Source organism: Pipistrellus hanaki (assembly GCF_964339955.1).
Source record: "Pipistrellus hanaki genome assembly, chromosome: 2".
NCBI classification, from domain to species: Eukaryota; Metazoa; Chordata; class Mammalia; order Chiroptera; family Vespertilionidae; genus Pipistrellus; species Pipistrellus hanaki.
Window position 1 is genome coordinate 37,091,219 of NC_140504.1, and position 12,967 is coordinate 37,104,185.

Genomic DNA, 12,967 nt, shown 5'->3' on the forward strand with positions numbered 1-12,967 from the left:
TCAAGGCTCAAGTCTTCCCCTATATCTGCTAGTACTCACTACAGCTTTTGAGACAACTTTTGGGCCCTTGCCTACAAAACTCTTCCTGCTCCTTCAACCAGAGAGTAAGGCCAACGGAGAGATGTTAAACTTTCTTATGTCTAGGCCTGGACAGATTTGATTGCTAAGATGGGTGAGGTTTGCTCACCGCTGGCTACTTACTCACTGATGACTTAGACTCAACCCCAGCCCCCTCCCTCAGTGGAGAAAGCACAGCAGTTCAGATGCTTATTTCAGGTCATCATGAAAAGGAAAATAGCTTTAAACAGGTTGGGCATCCTTCAGGAAAATATATATATATGACAAGGGAAGCAGGAAGAGAGCGTTCCGTTATTTCAGGGGATTCCTTTTTAGAACAAAGTTAGAAAAACACTGGATTCAACATCTTACATTGGCCTCTCCCACTACACCGTTAGCTGCGAGAAGGGTTTTTTACTATTGACTTTTGCATAATGCCCCTCACCTCCTTTTCTACAAGGCCAAAGGTAACAAGTGCACCTTCCTTAGCCTGCTCTCTTAGAGGTCACCCTTGATTTACACTCTTCATCCCCCCCCCCACACACACACACACACACACTTAGACAAGCACCTTTTCCTTGATCCAGAGAGCGTTAAGATATGCATAACTTTTTTTTTTAGTATTGTCCCACTTTCATGTTTTTCAATCACACATTAACGCGTTCACCTGTTTTGTACGTGTGTTTGGTTTTTTTTCAAATTTCACAGAAAAGGTTTGAATTGGTGTCTTAACTAATAGTCACCAAGAATCCCTTCTTAGATGCCTTCCAGACCACTTGTAAACCAATAACGTCATTGGTGCCACATGGAAAGTCGAAGCGAAGATCGGTTTTGTCAAGATATTCATTTGAGCATTCATCTTCCTTTTTATCCCGGGTGGTTTGTGGGAAGAAAGGGAAGACTGAATGGGGCAGGGGACCAATGAGATAGAGAACCGACAGAGACTTCTTTTTAAACTTGAAGGCACTTCCCCCAGGCTGCTGTCTTGCCACCAATGAAAACATACAGAGCAGAAGCCACAAAAGTGGATTGTTGTCCCTCTGGGCTACGGGAGGCCTGGAGAGCCCTGGCCTGAATTCCTAGAGAAAGGTAGATAACCCTAGCCACCTTCTCCTTCCCTCGCAGCACCCTCACCGCCTAAGGATTCGGGGCTCTCTCAAAGTTACGGACCTCAGACCTTGCCCGGGTCTGGGTGAAAGGAGGCAGAAGCTCTCCATGGAGCTGAGGAAGAAGGAGACTGGAAGAAGCCTGAGTGGGTGGGGCACTCTAACCAGAGGGCTGTGGCCACGGTCAGGATGGATCCAAACCAGCTCTGAGTCAAAACGAGCTATCAGCGTATGCAAGAGAGTCAAGAGTAGGAGGACCCTTTGGGTGCTAGAGATCAAGGGTTAGCTGGTTCCACTCCTCCCCCTGGGCTCCCAACCTAGCTTTTCTGGAATTGGAGACCCATCCAGAGGAGAAGGTTATGGACACACGCCTAGCCCCTGCCCAACACGCAGGCACCGTGGGCGGTGGGCGCTTGCAGAAGTCAGGAGACACGTCTCAAGTCCTCAGTGATCTATGGGTCTGGCTCATGCAGTTGTGCATCATCATCACCAGGGGAGGGGAGAGGAAAGCCTAGCTGGGTTTCCTTAGTTGCTCTCCCTGGGGCTGTTACGTCTCCTCTCCCCCCAGTCCTCTGCCTCACCTCATCAGGACCAAAGAGCATTGGAAACCCCCCTTTGCCTGCACGAAGCCTAAAAATTCAGGTTTTTGATAAGGTTACTGCACCATCGATACAATTGCAGATTTTTTTTTTTAAAGCCTCCTCAAAGAGACAGATGTTTGGGCTGATTAAGAATTCAGGAGAAAACCTGCAGCTGCACCAAGGAATAATCTAGTGGACAAATATTTTAATAAAAAAGATATGAAGAGATCAGCCCGACCTTGCAAGGTCTTCTGCTTTAAAAAAAAAAAATCTTTATCAAACCTCTATTCTATGGCTTCAATAAACAGAACCCATTACCTCACGGCATCTTTTGTTGGCCCCATACAAGAGAGAACAAAATGGTTATTCAGGGGAACGCTTTCGATTTTTATTGTGGGTAGCCTGCACAAAGAGCTGTGTTATTGTATTTAAAAGAACCATCTGTAGCAGAAACAATGGCATCAAATTATCTTTGAATACCCACTGAAAAAACATAAAGCTTTTTTTTTTTTATTCTTCTGTACGGTGGGGGGGGAGGGATAGAGCAGTGTTAGGATAACTGACTTTTTTGTTGTTCTCTGGGTGCATTCTTCTCGCTCCCCCTCTCTCCCCCTCACCCTCTCACTCCTCTCTCTCTCTCTCTCTCCCTCTCTCTCTCTTTTAAAAAATCAGCCATTTGGGGTTTTAAGCCATAAACGATTTTTTCTTGTTGCAGGGGATTGCAGTGGCAAAGCTAGGCTAGGTCTTGGAGGCTGGTGTGAGGCGAAGCGGGTGAAGGCAGGAGGCTGGTGGAGAGACTGGGGGGAAGAAAAGCCGAAATGGATTCACGGTGGTGGTGCCTCGGATGGAGGATGAGAAAGGAATTGCCAGCTCCTTCAACGGCTCTGTCCGGTGAGAAGTGATCTAGCCTGGGCTGACAAGAGGCTGAGGGAGCCCTCACGTCCTTTCGCTTTTTTACCTGCCAATCAAACTGCTACAAGACAACACCCTGATCTGCCGTGGACATGTAAGTAGTTTGCAACCCAACTTTGACATTCAACTGCTAGCTCCCTCCTCTCCGCCCACCCCACCCCCAACTCACTTTATTCCCCTCTCATTCCTTTTTTTTTTTTTTTTTTTTTCCCTTCTTCTTCTTCTTTTGACCTTTAAGAGATCTGGAAATATACCCTGGGTGACAGTCCTTTAACACAGGCAGATTTAAGTCTGAGAGCATTAAGTTTTTGGAATTAAACGCTAATGTTGGTTTCTTTAACAAACGCAGAGGTGAAGCGGCATTATTTTTTATTCTCCTAACAGTGTTAGTGCTGAACATAACCAGTAAGGGTGTGCTTGTTTCCTTTTTTTTTTTTTTTTTTTTTTACGAACGCGAAGAAATCTCTGAGCCCCCAAAGAGAAATGCAGAAATGAAAGATTCGGGCTTCCATTTTAAGAATGTTACATTCTAGCATTTCATCCCTGCAAAGAACCTTCTCCAGGGCCAAGATTACACAGAATGGAAAGAGTGATTTGAGCCCAAAGATACATGTCCTTAAGAGGTTGGTTGCTACTGTTTCACCTGGCGTCTTCCTATTTTGGTAGTGGAGGGAGGGGGGCGAGGGGGGGGAGAGTTGGGGGAAAAAAAAGAGAAGGAAAAGGACGTGGCGACACCTCGTTCTTTAGGAGAGGTTGTCATTGTCATCTAGAGATGCAAGAGGGCAGGATAAGCAGGAAATATTACCTGAGAGAAAGAATTACAGAGCATGGGGAAGCTGGAGGCTGGAAGCTGGAGGGGGTGGGAGGGAGGAGGATTCTGTGGGAAGTTGTGTGCGGGCGGATAGGGGCTTGTTCTCTGGCGCCCTCTAATGGCAATTAGAACCACTGTTTTACTTTCTTAATTCAGTACTGGGAAAAGCAGCTGGTTTTTTTGTTGTTACTGCTGTTGGTGGTTTTTTTCCTCCTCAGTCTTAGACACTAGAGACTATTCGTGGATTAAATTGATTCTTTTCATCCCAGAAACTTATGCATCTGTTTTTCAATGATCAAGGTTTTCTCCCCAAACATCCCCTTCTCTCCCAAAATTTTGTTAGACTAATAGACTAATGGTAAATTGATTTATGGAAGAAGGTGGCCCATGCCCAATTAGTAACATCAAAGAGAAAGGGATTCCTTTGCTACCTGAACATCATTCGGACTCTTGTAGGAGTGTAGGGTGTAGGGTAGAGTGGGGAGCGGTGATTTGGAAATTGCAGATTCTGACATGGGCTCATTATAATACAATTTAAAGGGGGGCTCTTAGGAACCTCTGTTATTGCGATATGTGGTGGTCAGGGGGCTTTCCTTCCCGCCTCCTTTTTCTTTTTTTCTTTTTCTTCTTTCTTTCTTTCTTTTTTTTTTAATTTAGTAGATAAAGGTTAATCTTGGGCTGAATGATAGAGCTATGATTGACAAGAGAAAAGGTGTTGAGGGCAGGTCGCGCTGTCTTATTTACAGCCCACTGCTTGCTGTAGAGTCTTTGTTAGGACTGGAAAGCTAATTTAGTGCTGATCAAAAGCACCACAGAGTTAAAGGACTGGTAATGACTGCTAATTTCATTTCAGCCTCATGCATCCCCAACTGCTGTAATTAAAGACACGCTATTTAAATACAGGTGAAGGTTTTTTGGTTGTTGGTGTGTTGTTGTTTTTTTATGTTGGGGTGGGGGTGGGTGGATTACAATTTTATTTAGATTTCATCTTATCCATGGGTGTTATGTAGTCCAACACCAGATTTGTTTTTAAGAGCCATTTCATGTCATCTACGCCTGGCTTTGCAGAATGGACAGTTTGAAATGTGTCAATTCATAAAAGCTCCCATTTAAAGAAAGAAGAAAGAAAGAAAAGCGGGGAGGATGCAGAGGAGTAACTGTTGGGGGGATTTCAATATTTGGGTCTTTCCCCCCCACCCCCTTCCAATTAATAGAAGGGCCTTCGAAATAGCTAAAGTATTTGAAACTTGGGTCAAGGTTAACAGGCCAGAGGGATCCGTGTCAGCTTTTAAGACTTCTAAAAAGCTGATCATGTGGACAGATGGAAAAAAAATATTTTTAATTAAATAATTTCCCTTACACTGTAGCTACAGAGAGTCGGCTCAGAAACCGTGTAATTCCTCAACCGATAGGAGTTTCTTTATGAGAACATCAAAGCATAAAAAGCTCTACATTTTCGGAGTTGGTTAAAATTGATAACCACCACCACCACCACCCCCCCCCCCACCCACACACACACCCCAAAAAAGAATTTAGTCTTTAATCTCTTTTTATCCCCAGAGACTAAAGCTCAGTACTCGACCCGGCAAGCGGCTTTCGCCTTCCGGGGCTGGAACCCGGCTCAGATGTGAAGCGGCAGTGAGCCGCCGTGCAGGTTCGTGCCCAGCGCCCCCTGTTGGACACAGTAGAAGCAGCGCAGCGCCAGTCCTGGAAATCGCTAGAACCTTGCTCTGGGGTTAGATGTAATTCTTTATTACTCTCCAAAAAGGAGATGGAGGCAGAGAAACAGGCTTTCATATCCTTTCTTGCTAATTCAATTTTAAACCAATAAAAATGACAAGGAGATAATACAATTTTAATTTAGTAAAAAGTAAAGCTTAACCTCCTGTTCCTCCTCTTCCTAACATCCTAGCCAACCCCTTTGGGTGTAGAGCTCTTATTAAAGATTCTGTGGTAGTAAAACAGGTAGAGAGCATGATTTAAAAATAAATAAATAAATAAAAAGAATTTCTTCTGAAGCAGTGGAGAATCGAGGAAAAGTTACCTCTCCCGTTAGGTACACATTCAAAAAATAAAACAGACGATGCCGCTGCTCGCTGTTTTTGACGTTGTCATCAGCATCTTGAATGCCATCAGAGGTCCTTCAAGTATTGTGACTGAGTCTCGGAATAAATGAAATATGTGCTCCTTTTTATTTGTTTATTTTATTATCATAATGTAATTAAAAGGCCAGTAGGTTCTTCGAATGTTTCCCATCCCCAACCCGATCTTGATCAAACTTTTCCTTTCCCCATTAGCGGTTAAATTCTAGATATTATTTAAGGAACAGGTGCCTGACACCTTTCTTCTTTTATCTCAGCCTTAGGATTTCAGGGAAAGTGTACCAAGGATAAAGAGTATTTTTCTTTTGAAATTCATCATTTTCATTGACCAGGAACCCAAATTATCCCAGGGGGGAAGAGGACTATTTTTACACTTCCAAAAAGCTACCTGTCTACATAAGAAAGCGCTCTGGCTTGCTCTTTGGTGAGCAAATAAAGACAAAAGTACACTCTGCCTTCTTTCAGAAAGATAGACTATAAAAAAAACGAGACATCTTTTGAATTTAAGACAATGGGGGAATATGGGTTTATTTAGGTGTTGAAAGTCAAGTTGAAATAATAATTCGTGTGCTAAATGAACAGATAAGACCTCAACGAGGTGTTTGATGATTTCAATCATCAGGGATGTGCTTACAATGTTAATTTTTAGATACAATTCACAGTAAGAAGTTTAGGGCTTGTTTCCCCAAGGAAACCAGCTAACCTTTCGAGCATAATTCCTTTTAAAGATAGTTATACTGTGGCTATGCCAATTGTTCCTGTTGATCTTTACTTTCTTCCTCCCACCTCCCAAAATCAGTGGGTCCGAGGTTGTGCTTTTTTAGGGCAATTGCTGAAAACAATTTAGTGCGATGAGAGTTGCCTTCTCCATCTGATTTCCAGAATCGGATCTCGGTTTATGCTTCTCAATAAATTAGGTCGGACACTGTGGCAGGCAAAGAATCATCGTTTTGGGGTGCTTTGGTGTTGTTTTTTGTAATCAAAATTTTTTTTTTAACCCGGAATTCTATCGCAATGAGCAAGCGGGATTCCGCGCTGCAGAGATCCCTACTCTTTGCTTTACGCAAAGACTAGTCCCAGGACTGTCATGTCAAGTTCGGGCAGCCTGAGACCCGGGAGGGTCACCAGCGAAGCGCTGTCGGCCGCGCTCCGAGGCCGCCGGCCGCGTGGGGTGGCCGAAGCCCGCAGGAACCGTGGAGGCGACCCACGACGTGGGAATTGCTGTAGAATTTGCAGCAGCCGAGGCCCGGAGATTCTGACCCCGTCCCACCCCCTCGAGGATCCCCACCCGCAGGGAGAGGCCCGGGAGAGGGGGTAGGAGGCGGGCGCACCTGGCTGCGCGCAGGCTGGCGGCGGGTCTCCCGCTTCCCAGGGCCCTGGGAGCAGGCGCGACTCCCAGGGCCGGGAACGGAACTGAGCGAGTGGGTGGCCTGGGCCTGGGCACGCCGCCCAGCTCTCCCAGCGCCGTGTCATCTCTGTGGTCCAGGCAGCCCCAGCCCCAGCCCCAGCCCCAGCCCCCGCAGGAACCGCGCGCCCCGCGGCCCGCCCGCAGCAGGGCGGCCCTGGCGCGCTGGGGGCTGGGGGACTGGGCACTGGGGAGGGGGCAGCGAGGGGCCGGCTCCCGGGTAGCAGGCAGAGCCTCGGCTGGCTCAGGCTGCGCTCTTCCCCCGCCGCAGAGAGCCCTGGAGGGGCGGGGCGGGCATTTTTTGGGTTTGTCGTCCCAGCGGCCAGGCCTGAGCCCGTGCCCGTTGGCGGGGCGCCCTGTTTTGTAAGGAGGCAGCCTTGCCCGGCGGCGCGGAGGGCGATCCAGGAGGATGGGCAGCCTCACTTGGGCCCAAGGAGTCGGTGCCAAATTCTCAGCCCCTTCTCCTCTCCAGCGCATCTTTTCCTGGTTGAACCCAAGCCTCATTTGAAAGGCCAATAGAGGTGGCTTGGGAGTGTATTACCTATTTTTGGAGTGGAGAAAATGACTGATGCTTAAGACTGAGATTTGAAGATGAGCCCTCGTTTATTGTTTGCTTTTTTACCTTAAAAAAAAAAAACAACAACTAACTTTGAAGATACTTTAGTTTCTTGATCCAACCCTGAGACACAGCCAAAGCAGCCAGGCCTGAAGGAGCTGAGATGCAGACAGATACGCGCCTCTCCACCTACCCACCACTCAGCGGGCAGAGAAACGCTGCCAGACTCCGGGTCGTAATCCAGGGCCCAGCTGCTATGTGGGTTGCTCCCGGGTGTTGAAACCACAAGTACAACTTGACACCATTGAGCCCACGGTGCTTGTCAATAATCTGCGAATTAGGTGCAGACACTGTCACTGCAGATCATAACAGTTTCTGAAGGACTCATTACAGCCTATCGTGTCAATGATCTTCAAATTAAGGAGGGAGGGTGGGACGGGAGGGGAACGGAGTGGGGAGCGCCTACAAAAAAGGCAAGAAGGGCTGGAGGGGGAGATAAAAGTCAGAGCCCCAGCTCAGGGGGGGGCTGGGGGGGGGAAGCCTTTCAAGATTATCAGGCTAGTGATCTGAGAATTCCATGGGGATGGGTTTGGAAGCCCAACTCTCTGTGAGCCAGAGCTGGAAGGGGGTGCTGGGGGGTGAGCAGAAGTGGGCCCCTGGAAAGGAAGGCTCCTCAGACATTTCTTTTGAGGCCAGAAGAGCCTTTGGGCGAGGGCTCCAGACATCCATGGGAGGCCTGGAGGATGCCAGCCCGCCCAGGATGGGTGTCCACTTTGATTTGGAGCACTTTCCAAAGGACGAGCCAGAGTTGCCAGTCTTTTGCAAAAAGAAAAGTGGGTAATAGTTTTGTTTAGGGCTGATGTGATTATAAGGGTGATTCCTCCCCCACTCCCCCCCCCCCATGGTTTGCTTTCAGCTTCTTTTCATGCAAACAGGTAAAAGAATATCTCCCTTTTCTTTTGATAATATTCCTGTCCCTTAAGCAGCTCTAATTTATTGCACCAACTTGTTTTGGGGGGTACCAAACAAACACCTCTGCCCTCTGAGGTAGTTGGCTTTGGTCACTTTTTTGTGGGTTTGTATCATGCCTGATTGTACTGCTGTGGGGAGAAGACTAATGTCATTGCTGCAGGTTGGAATGGCCAGGATTAGGAAAACACCATCTCCCTTGGGGGGAGGAGGGGGGACTGCCGCGCAGTGAGTGAGTAGCCTGGCACGCTCTGGGATGTCATTCCTGCGCCATTTAGGCTTGTTTTTCCCACAAAAGTTGAGGTCACGACTAAATGAAATAACCGCAGTTGGAGGATTTGAGACAATCATCTTTTTTTTCCCTAAAAACAAGGGGTAACACTGCTAGTCACTGGGAAATTAGGGTTCTAAGGAAGCCCCTCTCTTCGGTGTGCTTAATTGCACAAGCGAGGGTGGTCAGTGTGGGAGAGGTGTGTATAGACTCGCAGGCAATGGTTTTGAGGTGTGAACCGGCCCGTGGGTTGGCTGGGCCAGGTGCAGCTCCTGGTGATGTTTGCCAGATCTTTGTTTTTTCATTCCCTTCTCCTAATTTGTAAAGTAAAAATCACAGGTTCTTTTATTGTTTTTTTTTTTGTTTTTTTTTTTTCCCCAATGCAAAAGAAAACCACTGGTGAAAATTTTGAAATGCCAATATTTTCAGGTTGTCTTTTTTTTTTTTTTTTAAGGAATGTCTATTTTAAATAATTAGATCAAAAACATTATGTGTTTCCCCACCCCCCACCCCCACCCTGGACAACAGCTGCAGAGCAGAGACAGAATTTTATGTTAAAGTAACTTGGTAATTCAGAAATGAAATGAAATTGTGGAGTGTAAATCCCCTTTTCCAGAAAACATTTGAGCTGGAATCTATGAAGGATGTGCATATATATGTACTGCTATAAGCAATATGATGGTTATTATATATAGCACTCAAGACATCTACAAGTGATTATATATCACTTCTGTTGCTATAATTTGAAGAGGAAAATATATTTAGTTCTCTAACTGCCGAATTCTTTTTAAAATGTATTTATTTCATCAGTGGGAATTAGATGAAAGAGAATGAATATGAAAAGGAGTTGAATGCAGAGCAGCTCTGCATTCCTTAGGTTTCAAGGGTCCTTACAGCTCTTGAGTGAAATTATTTGGTGAAATTGGGTCCGGACTGAAATAGCATTTGTTATCGCCTTGTTCATTTGTTATGTGTAATGCCACTTCTAGAAATTAAAGGCAAGGCACTGAAGGGACAGACAAGAAGAAAAAATATGATTAAGCAATTTTTAAATTGCCAATCTGCCCATTTCTCCATGTGCATGTCTATGCCTTAGTCAGTAAAGAGGGAGAGAGGTATATGCTTGTCTTTGTATCATCTAGAAACATTTCTCATAGTTCCTGTCAATAATCCTTCCCACTTCCAAAATCTGACAAGTTTGGCAATAGGAAGAATATGAAGGAAATGTAGATGAAAGAGCTTCCATCATTTTGAAAAATTGCTTTATAAAAATTGAAGTGTCCCCTCTGGGATTTCCTGTGAGGGATCTTTTACAGTTATCTAAAGCAAATGTAGTTTGATCCCAGTACAATTCTATTCTAATTTTTGCTCTTACTTTCAATATCCTGACTTTTTCCAGTTTATGTCTTATTGATTAATTTTTTTGAAAATATGTAAAATACGTGAAGCTTTCTCAAGGAAAAGAAATCTTCTAGTACCCTTTCTTTTTCTCACCTCCATTTATCTGTGTTTGTGTCATCAATCTTGGAGAATCAAGTGTTGATCATTTCGGAAGTCTTGTGGCATGTTCCAATTTGGAGTGATTGAACTGTTTTCGCCATTTAATGGGGAGAAGGAAACATCTTAAAAATTGGCTTATGCCAATCTCCGTACTCTGTCTCAGTTTTCTTGTGTTAGGGGACAAGTATCAATAAAATCTCATTTTACCAGATTACACCAGTATTGTCCTAAACATTGGAATTTCTCTTTATTTTTAAAAATCAGGAAATTTTCTTGGATTTCCATACTTCTCTTTTCACTTGTCTCTGACTTACCACACTGGTTTGTTCTCTTTCACAGCAGCATGATCACTGCTCTGGTCACTTTCAGGGGAGGTAGTTGGAAGGTTAGGATCCGGAGGAAACATAACAAAAACGGGAGAGAGAAACACACACACACACACACACACACACACACACACACACACAAAACCTTCATTTGGCCAGATCTGGCTCCTAATACATTTAACCAATTCCAGAATTAGAAAGCCTTTTCTGTACATTTTCTTCTATTTTGCTCTCTTTTTTCCCCCCTTACATAATGAAATTAAAACTTTTGGAGCCCACAGTTGACATTTTTCAGAAAATTGAGTTATCAAGGCAGTAATTATTTCACAGGGAGATAAAACTCTCATAGCCCTAACTGTCAAATAGGGCCCTTTTCAGATTTTAATTACAAAATAAAATTAGTCTGCTCTTCCTCAGAATGGTTTGTGAGTGGTTAAACAGAGCTTTCCCCCCCAATACTGGTGGTCGTCGTCAAACTCTGCTAATTAGCAATGCTGAGAAATTCCAGTTAACAAGGACATTCTCCAGGACTCTGCAGGTTCCCTGCCGTTTGCCTTCATTTCCATAAGAAGATTAAGAGAGGAGGGGAACACACTCAAATGCAGATGCAGAAAAGAAGCGTGTTTTTTTTTTTTTTTTTTTTTTTTTTTTTAACAAGCATCATAATAGTAAGATGCTTGGCTAGTTCTCACCTAATTACTGCAAGTTAAACCTCTATTTGCCACTAAGAAGAAAAAATAAGTCTACAGTCCCCTATCCACAAAACTGTTAGTTGGCTTCAGATATAATACTTGAGGAGGGATGAGGAGGCGTTCAGGAGAAAAATATCAAGGCAAAAGGTTTTTAAATAAAATTGAGCTACACTTAATCAGTTAAGGATTTTTTGGCTGGGGCCTATGGTAGAACAGAATCAAATCTGAATAGCCCAGGAATTAGGCATTTTTATTCTTAATTTCTCATCTTGCTCTAAAGTGTGCCGCTTTTTGTGCCCACTCTTCAGATTAAGCACTTCCAATTGTCATAAATGGTGCCAATGGCAACATTTTAAATGTGGGAATCTGGAGCACCCTCTTCCAAGTCTTATTTTGATTCCCTAGTAGTCAATGGTGTGTTGTTATGAGTACTGGAGCCGTCTGTTTTAAACCTAAAACAGTACTGTTTCTATCATCTATTGTGATTGTTATAGTTATTATTATATTTAGGTGCCGGAGATAGTGCTGCATTGAAATAGAGTGGCCGGTGATCTGATTTTTTTAATGCATATGTTCTTAAAAAAAAAAAAAAGTCTAATGAGAAAATTATTTCTGCTATCACCATCTTCCTTAATCTTACTTTAATAGCACATTATTATGCATAAACACCAACCACAGTTAGTTCATTGCCTTGATAAGTACTGGAGGCTTAATTAAAATAAAGCTGTAAATAAATGCAACCAATGATAACACAATTGTACTGTATTTCCATGGCTTATTTATATGATAAAAACAATTAGCAAAAGACCTAGACATCCCCTTTAACCTCTTAAATGAATTATTATAGAATTAAGGCACAAACACATGCATCTGAGAATGTATTAAAGCTTTTACATATTATCCCAAGGAAAAAAATTGTAACACTACCGAGAGAGAGAGATTAAAAACATTTGCTTCTATAACCATCTGTTGTTAATATTTATTTTAATATACATACACCACCAATACCCACGCCACTTCTTGGTTTTGTCTTCAAACTTAATTAGCCATAAGCTCTTCCCCCCTAGTTTTTGGAATAATGCTACTAAGCACAGACCAGCACATACACAATCATAAAATGAATGCTTGTTTTGCCCTTCGTGGTGTCTGGACAATCATAATTCATTCATATGTTGAATCTCATAATTTGTACCTCATTTTTCCATGGTTTAACCTCCCACTTGTCTCGAGGTTATATATGTACGTTTCTAAGTTAAGCAAATTAAATCTGACTCTTATGATTTGGTTCCATAGCTTATATGATATGTTAACTTCTCTTTTGTTTAAATTACATGTAATTAATTTGATCTTCCTCCCATCCCCCCTCCTTTTTTTTTTTTTTTCTTCTTTATTTCCAAACACCTTTTAAAGGTAAAAGCCATAGTCTTGGGAAAGCGAATCCACCAGTAGGGGGCGCACCAGCCACATCCCAGAAACGGAGACGCACTGAAAAGCCAGTCTCCAGATCCACGCAACCTTTTCTCTTTCCTAGCCTTCGTGTCCGAGATTAGCTTACTATTATACCTCGAATAAACAGAAGACATTGTTTTATTTTGATGAGTGGCATATTTATGCGTTTCGAGAAGCCTGTTTCTTCCTTCCCAGGTTCCCAAGAACTAAAAGAAAACAAACCATAACTT

At 43.7% G+C, this 12,967-nt stretch overlaps 1 long non-coding RNA gene across 1 annotated transcript in view; it reads left to right on the forward strand.

The window, feature by feature from the left end:
* Nucleotides 1–2,414: 2,414 nt before the first annotated feature.
* The window catches only part of LOC311618220, a 55,394-nt gene continuing 44,841 nt past the window's right edge, over nucleotides 2,415–12,967 (forward strand). Inside the window, exon 1 of the long non-coding RNA XR_014794280.1 lies at nucleotides 2,415–2,750. This is a non-coding gene — a long non-coding RNA (uncharacterized lncRNA). The remainder of the gene's footprint in view (nucleotides 2,751–12,967) is intronic.